This window comes from Elephas maximus, chromosome 13, assembly GCF_024166365.1.
Source record: "Elephas maximus indicus isolate mEleMax1 chromosome 13, mEleMax1 primary haplotype, whole genome shotgun sequence".
In the NCBI taxonomy this organism is placed as follows: domain Eukaryota; kingdom Metazoa; phylum Chordata; class Mammalia; order Proboscidea; family Elephantidae; genus Elephas; species Elephas maximus.
This window is the reverse complement of record NC_064831.1, coordinates 12,128,145-12,137,812: the sequence shown is the minus strand read 5'-3', so window position 1 is coordinate 12,137,812 and position 9,668 is coordinate 12,128,145. Positions and strand designations below refer to the sequence as shown.

The 9,668-nt window shown below is 39.4% G+C and overlaps 2 pseudogenes; both read left to right on the top strand.

Annotated features, from left to right (window-relative positions):
• The first annotated feature begins 593 nt into the window (after positions 1-593).
• On the top strand, positions 594-2,428 carry LOC126057296 (olfactory receptor 5V1-like; annotated as a pseudogene).
• Positions 2,429-2,867: 439 nt separating this feature from the next.
• LOC126057223 (olfactory receptor 5V1-like) lies at positions 2,868-3,815 on the top strand (annotated as a pseudogene).
• Positions 3,816-9,668: the final 5,853 nt, after the last annotated feature.

Sequence of the window (9,668 nt, the reverse complement as noted above, 5' to 3'; positions counted from 1 at the left end):
TCTGCTAATTGGTAACTTATAATTTATATATCAAGTAATAAGACACAGCTTCTGCCTTTGTTTGTGTGTGTGTGTATTATAATTTACATATCAAGTAATAAGACGCAGCTTCAGCCTTCAAGGTACTTAGTACTGATATGGTGGATAAAACTGTACACATTGAGATAACACAAGGCAGAATAAAGTAAGAGCCTAAGTAAATTAAACCCTTTGCCCTGGAGTTGATTCCAATTCATAGTGACCCTATAGAACAGAGTGGAACTGCCCCATAGAGTTTCCAAGGCTGTAATCTTTAGGGATGCAGATTGCCACATCTTTCTCTCCCTGAGTGGCTGGTGAGCCACTGACCTTTTGGTTAGCAGCCAAGTGCTTAACCACTGTACCACCAGGACTTCTAGTGCCCCAGCAGGTGTGAGCTATTCACTATCAATATTCACTGAATTGTTAAATTCCAAATACTGCTGAGAAATCAGTAATGGTTTTACCCAGAATGTGAAATTTTAAGTGGCTCTTTAGTTAAAAAAAAAAAAAAAAAATTTTTTTTTTTTCTTTAGTTACTTACTGAGGGGGCTTCCTCTTGTAAGGAACTGAGGATGAATACTCTAAGAAAAGTCGTGAGTATAGAGGATGCTTTAAACAGCGGTTTCAATATCTGAAACCTTTAAAGCAGAGCTAACTTGATTCATCACCAACCATTTATCAACTATTTCCCAAGTGTCTCTCATCATTGGATTCCTTGGTTTTGAGACAAACCCACATCTGTTGGTTTCATTCCCTCCAGAACCACGTAGAGAGAGGAGGTGGATGTCTACAACAGAACCACCATCACAGAGTTCATCCTCATAGGGCTCTCTGACCTCCCGGAGCTACGCTACCCTCTCTTTGTGGTCTTTGCTGCCATCTCTCAGGTCACCTGGGTGGGAAATGGAGCCATTCGCCTTGCCTTTGGGACTGAACAAAAGCTGCACACGCCCACGTATTATTTTTTGGCAAATCCGCCCCTCTTAAATATTTTCTGTCCATCAGCTACTATTTCCAAGATGCTTGAGAACCTTTTGGCTGAGAAGCAAAACATTTCTTTTGTTGAGTGTACTTTGGAGCTTTATTTCCTAGTGGCCCTGGTAGGTACTGAAGTCTTCCTTCTCTCTGTCATGGCTTATGACGGGTATGTGGCCATATGTTTCCCCCTTTGTTACACCCTTATCATGGCAAAAGGTCGCTGTGTCCAGCTCACAGCTGGAACCTGGGCAGCAGGGTTTCTGAACTCTATTTTGCACATGGTGTTCACATTCCACCTGTCTCTCTTTAAGTCTGATTGGGTCAACCAGAATTATTGTGATATCCCTCCAGTGGTAGCCCTCTGCCATTCTTCTGCGTATGTGGCAGAAATGCTTCTCTTAGTGGTAGGAGGAATCTTGGGCATCAGCGCCTTCAAGGTACTTAGTACTGATATGGTGGATCACTGGTTTCTCTTATATCCACTATCCTGAAGATACCGTCAGCTGAAAAGGGAAGCGCAAAGCCTTCTCCATGTGTGCTTTGCACCTCCTTGTGGTTTGTTTGTTCTGTGGTACAGCAATATTTACCTACATCCACCCTTCCTCCAGTCACCATTCCCCAGCCAGAGACAGGCTCATCTCAATGCTGGATGGGGTTATTACCCCAATGTCAAGCCCCATCATCTACAGCCTGAGAAGCACAGAGGTAAAAGGAGCACTCAGAAAGGTTTTATGTCATATGTTTACAGCAAGCATGATATTATGTGACTATTACTTCCTGTTAACCAGTTTCCTTGAATCTGTTCTGACTCATGGAGACTCCTTGTGTGTTAGAGTAGAACTGTGCCATCTAGGATTTTCAATGGCTGATTTTTCAGAAGTAGATTGTGAGGCCTTTCTTCAGTGGCACCTCTGGTTGAACTGAACTTCCAAATATTTTGGTTTGCAGCCCAGTGCTTTAACTGTTTGCACTAACAAGAGATTCCATTTCTCACTTAGAATCAGTTCACAGGAGGAAGTGAAAGAATTCATAGAAAGAATACTTTTCTATTGATATATAGTATACATACCTATGCATATATGGGAATTTTTACATACACACACATACATGCATCTACAGATTGCTGTTGTTGATAGCTGCTGTTGTGTGACCTCTGACTTATAGAGACCTTATGTACAACAGAAAGAAATGTTGTCAATCCTGTTTCATCCCCACAATTGCCAGCATGTTTGAGTCCATCATCATGGCTATTGTGCGAATCCATCTCACCAAGGATCTCCTCGCCCTCATTGTCTCTCTACATCATTGAACGTGATATTTTCCTCCATCAATTTACCCTTATCCTTCCTGATATTGTTTCCAAAGCAAGCAACTCAGACAATGTTCTGTTGTAACCCATTATGGTTTTTTGGCTAATTTTTAGAAATAGATAGCCAGGACTTCCTTCCTAGTCTGTCTTAGCCTGCAAGCTCCACTGAAACCTTTCCTTCCTGGGAGACCCTGCTTATATTTAAAATACAGGTAGGATAGCTTCCAGCATCACAGCAACATGACAAGCCATCACAGTATGAGAAATTGACAGATGGGTGGTAGATAATTATTGTTATACTCATCTGTATACTTATATCTATCTCTGCCCACTGGTGATATAAAATTTGTCATCCAAAATAGACGTTTTTTTGAATTTTTTAAAAATAATTTTTATTCTGCTTTAAGTGAAAGTTTGCAAATCAAGTCAGTCTTTCACACAAAAACTTATATACACCTTGCTAGATACTCCCAATTACTCTCACTGAGCTCCTTAGTTTTCAGTCTAACCTGCGTCTGTTATTTCATCACCTCTAGAAAGACCCCAGTAGAGAGAGGAGATGGATATCTACAACCAAACTGCCATCACAGAGTTCATCCTCATAGGGCTCTCTGACCTCCCAGAGGTGCGCTACCCTCTCTTTGTGGTCTTTGTTGCCATCTATCAGGTCACCTTGGTGGGAAATGGGGCCATTCTCCTTGCCATTGGGACTGAGCGAAAGCTGCACACACCCATGTATTATTTTTTGGCAAATCTGTCCCTCTTAGATATTTTCTGCCCATCAACTACTGTTCCCAAGATGCTCAAGAACCTCTTGACTGAGAATAAAAGCATTTCTTTTGTTGGGTGTGCTTTGGAGCTTTATTTCCTGGGGGCCTTGGTAGGCACTGAAGTCTTCCTTCTCGCTGTCATGGCTTATGACCAGTATGTAGCCATATGTTTCCCCCTTCGTTACACCGTCTTCACGACAAAGGGGTGCTGTGTCCAGCTAATGGTTGGTACCTGGGCAGCAGGGTTTCTCAATTCTCTTCTGCACACAGTGTTCACCTTCCATCTGTTTTTCTGTAAGTCTAAGCAGGTCAACCAATATTATTGTGACATCCCTCCATTGGTGGCCCTCTCTTGCTCTTCCACATATGTGGCAGAAATGCTTCTCTTTGTGTGAGGAATTGTCTTAGGGGTCAACGCCTTCCTGATCACTGGTATCTCTTATATCTACATCATATGCACCATCCTGAAGATCAGATCAGCAGAAGGGAAGCGCAGAGCCTTCTCCACATGTGCTTCCCACCTCCTTGTAGTTTGTTTGTTCTATGGTACAGGGATATTTACCTACATCCACCCCTCCTTCGGTCACCACTCCCCAGCCTGAGACAGGCTCATCTCAGTGCTGTATGGGGTTATTACCCCATTGTTAAACCCGATCATCTACAGCCTGAGAAACAAAGAGATAAAAGGAGCACTCAAAAAGGTTTTATGTCATAAGATATGTTTGCAGCAAGGATGATATTACTCATTTAACATTCCACTTAATCTGAATTCACTGGAAAATTAGGCTGAATTCACAGGAATAATGTTTTTCTATTGACGTATAGAGGACCAAAAACCAAAAAAAAAACCAAACCTGTTTGCCGTGGAGTCAGTTCCAACTCATAGCAACCCTATAGGACAGAGTAGAACTGCCCCATAGGGTCTCTAAGAACCAGTGGCTGGTGGATTCTAACTGCTGACCTTCTGGTTAACAGCCTGAGCTCTTAACCACTGAGCCACCAGGACTCAACAGAGAGGACATACCTATATATACATATAGAAATTTATGCACACATACATGTATCTATATTCCTTTTACTTTAATTACCTTCTTTGCCTAACCATTTATCCTGATATGCCTCCTTAGCTGGGCCATTTTGCTCCTTCTCTTCTTCAGCTTCGGTTTCCACTTACTCTATATTTCTCTTCTTCTCTTCCTTTCCTGTGACCATATCCATTCTCAGTTCCACATGTCCCTCCAAGTGGAGCATTTACTTTTCTCTGTCTCGGACCAGGCATATCTAAATTGGTGGACTATATTACTATCATCTTAATGTCAGCACGTGCACAACTACAAGTATCATCTTCATACACACACACACGCACACTCATTCACTCATAACCACAACCATAAACCAATCTTCTCATTTGCTACTGTATATTTTTGTTACTTGCATCATTTTTCCCTGCTAGTCAGACTTTTCTTGTTAATTGTCACTGATCATTGCAGACTAGTTGCAACCACACGTGGGACAGAATGCAACAAAATGTTACATGGTCCTGTGACATCTTCATAGCCATTGGTAAATTTGAGGCCATTGTTGTAGCTATTAGACTCTGCTTTGCCATAAAGCTTGGCACTTTCAGAGAGAGTTGAGTAGAGAGCTGTTGTTTCCAACTGTGAATTATTGTCCATTCTCACTTCCTATAGCCTATAGTAATAAGAATATTCTTTCTCTAGACTACTGATTATGCAATATACAACATTAGGTCAGCAATGATATATGAATTTCTCTGTATTTTCCCCAATTCTGTGCACCCTAATTACTTCCAAAAAAGTTCTGATTCTGGTTACCACATTTGCGTATGTCTGATATCACAGGTAGCATCTGACACTCTGCATTTCTGATTCTCTCTTACTATCTGGCATTCAGTATCATGTCTGGATTCCTCTTAGCAGCACTCTGTTCTTTTATGACTAAGTGAAGTGGTCACATCTCTATTGACATGTTCATTCGAAGTCATCCTGGCCTTTCCTCCTCTAGACTGTCATTGACCTTTTAGTCATCACTGAAACTTCACCAAATGAGAGCCTTATCCTATACAACTTTGTTTCACAGGTTAGGGAGTGAGGTAAGTGTTTTGAGATGACATGCTTTAGATCAATTTCATTTCCCAAAATTCTGCAATGTCCCAGTTTATATCATCTAAATGTTCCAGGGCTATTCATAGTTATAGTTGGTCAAATATCTGTTATTTAATTTTAAATATAATGAGAAAATCTATACAGACCTGAAGAAGAAAATGAAATAATAATAGCACATAGGTGAGATTTGCTTTGTTTTGTATTCTTTATTCTCTATAGCAGAATTAAGATGTGATATGAAAGAATCAAATAATAATCTCATTATATTAAAAATAATTCATGGAATTCATTAATGTAATCGTACCTAAAATTAAATAAAATTTTTCCCATGTGTTCATTTTATATATCTGATACTCAAATATTTAATATTTTCATCACTTATTTGAATGATTTTTTTATTTCACAAAACTGACTGATTTTGGTGTTACAAAATTAATTTTGGTTTGTGTTACACAAACCACTGTGTAAATCTAAATTCTATCATAAATGGTGTGTCTGTCCCCAAGTCTGCCACATTTCTGACCTTCGTCGAAACTGGGGAAAGTTGTTGGAAAATGTTAAAAAATAAGTTACAGAATTCACCAAGTTTATTAAACCAAAGGTTTTATTTATTTATTTTGTAGAATAATACAGTCAATGACATCCATCATGATAATTATAGTTTCTTCTTATGAAGTGAAGGATAAAATGTACTTGAAGTACAAGTAAAATGATTTCTCTCGCTTTCATCCTAAGATGTTTGGGAGAACTGTTCAGAACTTGAGATCTTAAAATTACTAAATATTTAAGCTCACTGAGATTGGCTTATGGCATAATTTCCCACACCTTGGGTAGACATGGCTACCTCAGTCTATGGCTGGTAGTGCTTCGATGAACACTTTCTTTTTCTCTTGATATCACAGTTTGCTGTCTTTGGGAGAACTAAAGGACATATACTTCTCTGTTTTACCACTCTCTCAACCCCGAAAGTCACAATCGTCCAAAATAAATTGGCCAAGTTCCTTGATGGTTATGTGCTGAGAAACTTCTTAGGGACTATAACTGAGACTTCAGCAGCAACATGGATGGATAGTCCAGCTTACAATAGCTTTCAAATAGCTTTAAAGTCCATCTTTTAAAACTCAAGGCAAACCAAAGTGGCAGATGATTCATTAGGTTTGGAATTGCTACCCTTGTAACTAATTTGACATCGTATATCGATAATTTGAAAGCCAGACTGACAACAATCACATATGCAAGAGAGATGACCAAGAAGACTGAAGGAAATGTCAGAAGGAAGTAAAAACTACTGGCAGTATACAGGGAGGGAGCAATGACAAAATGATTTAATTAATTCTAATTGAAAAGAGGCCATGATTTCAGTGACTGCTTTGGTTACTTTGCTGATCTATGCTAACTCAAATCCCAGAGTAGGTGAGTCCTGTAGTCAAGACATCCTATAGCTGAAACAAACTTTTCACCCTGGTACTTTATTCTGATATAATCTGTTTACCAGTAATGTTTTGTCTGTGTCCCAGGAAATCACTTTAGATCTGTGATGCAATGGAGGTTGACCAGGCTGTTATACTGCCTAAGTTGCTGCTTCACACTTAGTATCTACTATCACCGGGTCTCAACCCCATAGCAAAAACTGTCCATAAAAAATATGTCTAGATATTTAAGCTTTCCATGTGAAAGGATCCTACTGGGAATTCTATAAGACAAATGAACAGCTGTTCTTTTATGAGCATACACATAGTAGCACGAAGAATTTTTTTGCTTTCTTTTTATCTACAACTTTTGGTCCCACAACAATGAACCAATTGGGGACTATCCATAGTGTTAAAAAACCACACCAAACCCATTGCTGTTAAGTTGATTCCAACTCATAGCAACCCTATAGGACAGAGAATTGTGCTGTAGGGTTTCTAAGGAGTGGCTAGCAGATTTGAACTCTGATCTTTTGGTCAGCAGCCTGAGCTCTTAACCACTGTGCTACCTGGGCTCCATTCATAGCATAGACCCTCCAAAAACCCATGTCATATTGCCAATGAAGCAATAGATAGTTTCTCCCTTGGTATATATGGTTAAAGCTGTTGCCATCGAGTTTATTCTGACTCATAGTGCCCCTTTAGGACACAGTAGAGTTGCCCCAGAAGGTTCCCAAGGCTGTAATCTTCACGGAAGCAGACTGCCACATCTTTCTTCAGTGGAATGGTGGGGGGGGGGGAGGCGGGGGTTGAACTGCCAACCACTTAATCACTAGCACTTGAACCACTACATAACCAGCATTCCTTGGTATGTGGTTGGAGAAGATCAATTCCAGGCTGCAAGTAGTTCTGCTTATTGGGCAAACTGTACAGATCTCTTGTCAAGGAACATGTATCCAGTCTGATGGAGATTACCTTTCTACGTTCACTAGTAAACCAAGACACAGGCTCAGAAGCAGGTGAAAATTTTTAAAATAAGGGGGTACAGGATGCAAGAAACTTAAACAAGGTGGCTGGATCATAAATAGTGGTTCCACATGATACAAGTGTCAGGTATTTAAGTAATGTATATTCAGGAAGGCTAAAATTTGGATTGGCGTTTGATTTCTTTGGTTTAAATTCCTAGTTCTATTTGCTAACAAGAATTAATCTATCCAGAACTCACTGCAATTTCTTCTTAGTAAATCTCTCAAGTGGAGAGTCCTTAGTGTTTGTCTGAAGAGCACTAGGGCTGCTTCTAAGTCTTCTCTCCTCAGTTGTTTGCCATCTCTCAGGAGTCAAACCATTGTCCCCGCATAGACTACTCAGCAGCCTGCTTAAATTGATTAGAAGGAGCAGTAGGTTTTCCCCCATGCCCTATTGTCATACTTCTCTAAGCTGTTCTCCCAAAAAAAAAAAAAAAAAAAACTCTCTGCCTCAGTATTCCCCATTTCAATTTATAGTAACTTTGTGTTTCAAGTTGCACAAGTCAAAACCATGCAATCATCCTTGACTTCTCTCTCTCACACGCTACACCTGAGCTTTAAGCAAGTCCTGTCAGCTCCCTTTATAAAATATGTGGAGAACATGCCACTTTGGCCCAAGGCACTATTATTTCTTGCCTGGCTTTTGAAATAGTGTTTTAACTGTCTTGCTTTTCTATTCGTTCATTTTTCAGCACTATGGCCAGAGATCCTGTCATGTCACCTCTCTGCTCAGGACAGTAATTTCAGTCATTCAGAGTAAAAGCTGAAGTGTTTTTCATGAATTAGAAGACTTCACGATCTGGCCTTTTTGACCTTATCCCCTACACCTCCCTGCTGCCCTGCCTCTGGTCATCTTGATATTTTTCAAAAGCAGTAGGCAACCAACCTTCTGTTTGAGGCCCTTTGCACTGATGGGTTCCTTGTACTGGGATGCTCTTACCCAGAGTCCTCTCAGCCCACTTTCTTATTTCCTCTAGATCTTTACTCCAATATTACCTTCCCAGTTAGCCACTTTCTAGTTGATATTTTTATCCCTTCTCCTTGTTTTACATATTTTTCTCTTTAGTATTTGTCACTATCTAATATATCTTATATTTTGATTAGTTTTTATGTAAAATTTCTGTCTTTTCCACTACAATATAAAGTTCTGAGAACAGGGATTTTTGTCTTTCCCACTGCCATAAGTGCAGCAACTAGAACCTTGCCTCAATCTGTAGGTTTTGTCTTAACTTTCTTGATAAATTCCTTTGACAAATACAATTTTTTAATTTTAATGAGGTACCATTTACCTAATTTGTCTTTTGCTGCTCCTGCTTTTGGTGTTATATCTGAGAATCCATTATTAAAATCTAGGTCTTGTGGCAGTGCCCCTATGTTTTCTTGTAAGAGTTTTATGGAATTGGTTCTCACATTTAGATCTTGCTCCATTTTGAATTGATTTTTTTGTATATGGTGTGAGGCATGGATATTGCTTCACTCTTTTGCATGTGGGTATCCTATTTTCCCAGCACCATTTATTAAAAATACATTTCTTTCCCCATTGAATAGCTTAGCATCCTTGTTAAAAACAAATTGACCATAGATGTATGGGTTTATTTCCGTACTTTCAATTCTATTCCATGGGTCTTTATATCTATCATTATATCAGAACCAGACTGTTTTGATTACTGTAGCTTTGTAGTATTTTTCTGAAATCAGGAAGTTTGAATCCTCCTATTTTATTCTTCTATTTTAAGATTGCTTTGGCTATTTGTGGACCCTGCCATTCCTTATAAATTCAATGATTGACTTTCATTTTCCAAAGAAGGCTGTTGGAATTTTTATGGGGACTTTATTGAGTTTATAGATTGCTTTGGGTAATATTGTCATCTTAACTATATCAAGCATTCCTATCCAGGAACATGGAAACCCTGGTGGTGTAGTGCTTAAGTGCAACAGCTGCTAACCAAAAGATTGGCAGTTTGAATCTACCAGGCACTCCCTGGAAACCCTATCGGGCAGTTCTACTCTGTCCTATAGGGTTGCTATAA